This window comes from Ochlerotatus camptorhynchus, unplaced genomic scaffold (assembly GCF_037179485.1).
Source record: "Ochlerotatus camptorhynchus isolate MF236.1 unplaced genomic scaffold, CSIRO-AGI_Acam_v1.1 ptg000002l, whole genome shotgun sequence".
Lineage (NCBI taxonomy): Eukaryota > Metazoa > Arthropoda > Insecta > Diptera > Culicidae > Ochlerotatus > Ochlerotatus camptorhynchus.
The window spans coordinates 524,403-530,402 of NW_027040494.1; positions in this window are offsets into that span (position 1 = coordinate 524,403).

A 6,000-nucleotide genomic window follows, 5' to 3' on the forward strand; every position below is an offset into this window, starting at 1 on the left:
AAAAAAATGCAACTGTGGAAATTTGGAGTTAAGTGCATACATTTTTAAGGCCAGCGAGCAACTGCAAAATCTTCGAATTGTTTGCATTAAATTGCATTCAATAAACATAATATCCGTAATCAATCCAATACAATTCAACCAGGTCGAAGAGACGAAGAAATATTGTATCTGTAAATACTGTTTGCAACGCTCTTGATTGACTTCTGATCGTCTTGAAAATACTAGTGAAAATATCCTTTGAAAAGCCCCCTGTAGAGCTAGTCGAGAAAAGAATGGCCGCATTATCAAAGGGCCCATGCATTAATTATGTCACGGTAGATCGAGCAAAAAATTATCCCTCCCCCCCCCCCCCCCTATCGTGACGTTTTTCCTATACCTAATCCATTGCTAGTTGCGTCGATCTTCTCCTGTATCCGATTCAGGATAACTTTGCGCAGAACTTTGAGAACAATACACAGTAACATGATGCCTAACCAATTATCGCACACAGACAGATCCCCCTTCTTTGGGACCTTCACTAAGATGCCCTGCATCCAGTCGGCCGGAAAAGTCGCGGTGTCCCAGATATTACAGAATAGTTGATGCAACATTTATGCGGCGTGTATTGAACCGCCGCCCAAGACTCTCCTCCCGTCGTCGTCGTCCCGTAGGCAGATCTCGCCGATTAGAAGGTGATGGTCAGACGCGATGTCGGCGCTGCGTTTATTCCGAACATCAAGAAGGCTCCGTCTCCATTTTCGGCTGATGCAGATGTGGTCGATCTGATTTTTGGTATGTCTTCGCATTGAAGTCGCTAGTGTAGATCTTGATGTCACCCTTTGGAACCTTATCCACGACGGCAGTTTGTGTTCTCCAAAGTTTCTAGGATTTCTAGCTTCATGCGTCACGCCTCGTTGGCGAGTTGTGCCAGTTTACCCTGCTGGGCTAACGTCAAAACATTCCATGATCCACTTCGTGTCCGTTGTTTTGCGCTAAACGTCGTTGCCGTTAAATCAGTTCGATGTCTTTCTCTGTTGGTTTCTGTAACAATTGTAAAGGTTTCAGAGACAGTTGGTGGTTGGCCTAAGGTCTTCTATCCGCCGTGATGGGGCTGTGTAGCTTCTGGGGAAGAGCATTTCTTATTCAGCCGCTGACTATCAGATATCAGGCGGTCAAAAATCAAAAAATCGACTTTCACTAATCCTTATTTCGCTATTTTTGGTCGATAGTAAACATTTCAACTAAGAGAATCTGAAAGTTTCAAGCTTCTAGCAGTTTTAGTTTCTGAGATATCTGATGTCAAAGTCAAAAAAGAGTAAGAAAAGTACAAATTTTTCCGCAAAAATACACTATCACTCAAATAAAATTTCGTCCACTATTTATCATATAACTACCACATCATTATACATCGTTGGAAAGGTAATTTTATAAGCTTTCCGAAAATAAAATTCATTTGAAAATTTTTTGGAAACAAAAAAAAATTAAAAATAAAAATAGAAAAAAAATAATTGAAAATTAATGAAAATTTAACTTTATTGGTCACAAACTTTCGAGTCTCGCACATTCCCAGGCTAATTCTCAGCTCTGGATGAAGTTTTGAGTGTACTCTAACAAGTGCTGAAGAGTTTGCCTGCCCCATTGGAAATATAAGCGACTTGAAATTTTTCGGTTATTATGGGAGATTTCAAATTGTACAAGAGCCTGCTTGGAAACAAACTTTTTCAACAATAATTTTGCAACTTTTGGAATTATATTCGGTTGGTATAGTCAAAATATATTGTTAAAAAACATTTTCTAATATTTCATGACCAATTTTTAAAAAGGGCTTAAGCTTTTGTACAAAAAGAAGTCATCATTATCATAAAGTTCACTGTTGGATGAACGTAAAACTACATTCGTTTATGCTTTATTCTAAAGTAAGTACCTGTGTTATGACGATTATAGAAGCATATGCTTAAGTATGTACCTACGCATATGCGCGGATGAGTTTAATTTATACCTAAGTCTGTACTTAACCTACTGTACTGTCAATTTGAAGCCATAGTGTATTTTGTGTAGCTTTTATTTAAACTACTACAGTGTAATTCAAAGATCCATAAAATTGTTACTAAATACATCAACAAATGGCATGAAGCTAATCGCACGAAAGAGCGATTTTAGTCGTATTTTCGGAATTGGCTTGATGGAGAATTTGGCATCGAGGAGTTCATCGAACAGGAGCAATGTGTTGCCTCAACCTCGGTCTCGGGAACAAAACGTGGACGACCTTCAAAACCTTTCTTGGATTTGAGTGAAAGAGGAAAACGTCGCGTCATCGATTAAGAAGCAGTCGATCCAAAATTCGATACCATCGAGAAAGCTTTGTTATTTGCCAGACTGACCGCTTATAATCGAAAGGATTTTAATTTAGTTAAAGTTATTGGGCATATTTAAAAAAACCAAAAAATCTCTAAAACCATGCTGGCTCAACTAACTGATCAACGAGGAATGATGTCACCAGAAGAGGCTTTTAGTGTACTTATCGAGGCTGGATTGAGTAGATTTCAACACGAAGTAATACATAGTGAATCACCTTCAAGATTTCCACCTTACTATGTGATCGGAGCAGTGAAAAAAGGATGCGCTTCTCCTAGTGAATTCATCGAAGAAAGTGCATTGCAAATAAGAGTGAAACTCCAGGCGCTGATGGAAAATACAGTGAAACGAATCGTCCAAATAATTGATGCAGAGCTCAACGAGTATATGGATAGCAATGATCTAGTTTCTACGGAACTGGTTCTTCTATGTAGCTGGGGTATGGACGGATCAACTGGATATTCGCAATATCATCAAGTGCTACCCGAAGGATGTCAGGACGATTCAGATGTATTTTCGTCCACTTTAACACCAATTCAGTTGTTCATGTACAATGATCGAAAGGAAATTATGTGGTTTAATCCTATGCCTCAAAGTATTCGATTTTGTAGGCCATACATCCTTGAATTCATTAAAGAGAGTAAAGAATATTCTGGCTACAAAACAGGATGTAGAAAAAAGAAATGAGTGAACTAACGCCAGTGAAAATTGAACTCTCAAACGACAAGTTTATACAGGGTGCGTGACGAATTTTTGCAGTAAATTTCAAATAGTAATTTCTCATGCTTGCGGATCATGATTTAGATATATTTGGCAGCACTGAATTGCTCATACTGTTAGGTGTAAGATGTAAACAAACAGTGTTGAGTAAACGTAAAGATGTCGAAACAAAAAAGAAATCGGTCAGCCGCTGTCGCTTTGTTGCGCGCCGGAGTAAGCGTAATAGAAATAATTCGGTGGATAAATGTGTCTGAAAGAACAGTGTATAATATAAAAAAAGGCCTGGGAAAGTGATAAAATGGAGAACCTGCTCATACTGCTAATAAAACACACAAATGGCTTGCGGAAATTATTTCGGAATTTTGGGAGAAAGAAATTTGGCCCCCAAGCAGTCCCGATATCAATCCATTGGATTATTTTGTATGGAGCATCGTCGAACGGAATACCAATAGAACCCCTAACACCACACTTAAGTCCCTAAAAGCTAAAATCAAGGTAGTGATGACATCTATGGATTAAAACATTGTCTTTCGTGCATATGGCAGATTCTGGAAGCATCTAGCTACAGTCGTCGAAAGGGAAGGCGATTTTTTTCAATAAAATTAGTTACAACTTCCATATGTTGCTAAAGAAAATAAATCACATAACAATCATTGCTAGAATAGCTAACTGATGTAATTTTTCTCAAATATGTCATTTACTGCAAAAATTCGTCACGCACCCTGTACTTGTTGATTTTGATTTTGTCCTCAGTATGATAGACGGAAAAGTCTTAACTTATATCACTGGAAATTCGTCGATGCAGAATTGTCCAATATGTGGGGCAACACCAAATGTAATGAATGATGCAGAGAAATTCGAGGAAGGATTTATATCCAACGAAGAAGCCTTGCATTACGGCATATCTCCACTTCATGCTTGGATAAGATTTTTCGAATGCCTTTTGCATATTGCATTCAGAATGGATATCAAAAAATGGAAGGTAACGAAACCGTTCAAAGAACTATATGAACAAAGAAAAAAACATGTGACGACACAGCTTTACGAAAAAATTGGAGTAAGAGTAGATCAACCACGATCGGGTGGAGCAGGTACCAGTACTACAGGAAACGTTTGTCGAAGAGCATTTGGAAATCCCAAGCTTTTAAGCTCCGTGCTGAACATTGATGAAGAGTTAATTTTCAGATTCCGGAATATATTAATTGCTATTAACTGCCAAGAGCCAATAAACCCGGAAAAATTTGATGCATATTGCAAGGAAACATATAGGCTCTATCTTAAATTGTATGATTGGTACAAAATTCCTGCAACCGTGCATAAAGCTCTCGCTCATGCCGGAGAAATAATCATACATTCACCAGCACCACTTGGTTCATTAGCGGAAGAGGCAGCAGAAAGTCAACATAAACAATTGAAAAAATATCGAACCCATCATGCAAGAAAACGATCAAGAGTAGAAAATTTACATGATGTCTTTATTCGTGCCATTAATGAATCGGACCCACTGATCAGTTCCATTTGGATGGCAAAAAGACGTCAGAAAAAAGTATGCTTGGATTATCCCGACATCGTGAAAAGTTTCATGCTATTTTAAAATTCTGTAAGTGATTCAGTAGTCGATACTTATAACTTCAATGCCTTGGAGGAACTTATGAAAGCAGTCGATGAAATTGAAGAAGAATTTGTTCATGATGATATTGTAACAGATGAATAAAAAGAAATTCATTGAAACATATGTGATTTTGATTATTGTATCATGGCTTTTTGTATTTTTTTAACAGAAAATTTGTTGAAAAAAATAAACATATTTCCAAAAAAAGGTTTATTTTTTATTTTTTACGGTGTTCCCCCCAATAAAACCGTGGTAGGTTGTCTTTGTTCAAAAGATTTTATTCTCTGAAAACAAGCTTGAAACTGTAACCGTTATAAAATCGTAAAAATTAAATTTTAAATAATCAAAAGTTAGGCCCTTTTCAAAAATTGGTCGTGAAAATGTTGAAAAGTGACAACGCACACCTTATATTGATGAAACAAAGCAAGAATAATAGCAGAAATTGTGAAAAAATGATAGAAATATTTTTGACTGCCTGGTTGTATGAAAATGCCCCATAGTGCAGTCTGAACCAAATTAAAACCACCAAAGCTGTCACCAAATTGCAAGGTCCCTACCGAGCGGGTCGTTCCAATCAGCGGTGGTTACTAATGACATGTGTCTTCAAGTGTATAGTGCTTTAATTGTATTTATTGAAGTGTTTTATAGTGTAATATATTGAAGAAAGAAATAAAACAATTGGTAACATACAACTAAAACGTGCTATCAGTAAAATCAGAATAAAATTAATTTGCTGTTTTTTCAGTAATATTTTCTAGAAATTTACTGGAAAATCAATAAATCGCTGTAAATTTGTCTTCTGCTGCGGCTTCAGCAAAAAATAAAATGATTACTGAAGATTCTTTTTTTTTTAACTAGTTCGTTTATTTAGGAGGCTCAATCGCGTTAGCTTTACGGAGCCGATAGTTCATTGTTCTTTGTTTGTAACAAAATTCACTTAATTCTATGTCTAGTAGGAGTTGGGCCGAATACTCGTGGCTTACTCGAGGTTATAGAGGTACATTGTCGAAGGATAGGATCAGAGGAGGAGTTTGGGGGTAAGGTTTCGTTGTCTCATCAGAGCGTTGTCGCCAGTATGAATGGTAGTGCGGTTCTAGTTTCGTCTGGAGTTCGACCGGCTATGATGACCAGTGGGCGACGATGAGACTCATCGAGACGGGGGGACAAGACAAACAAAAACTATTAAAGAGAGACAATTACTGAAGATTCCGTAAAAATTTGTCATTTTGACAGAAAATCGAATTCCTGGAAGTTTCAGCAGCACTATTTAAGATAAGATTGCTGATCTTTCATCAAGTCCCAAATCAGCAACATTTTGCTGAATTCCAGTGATT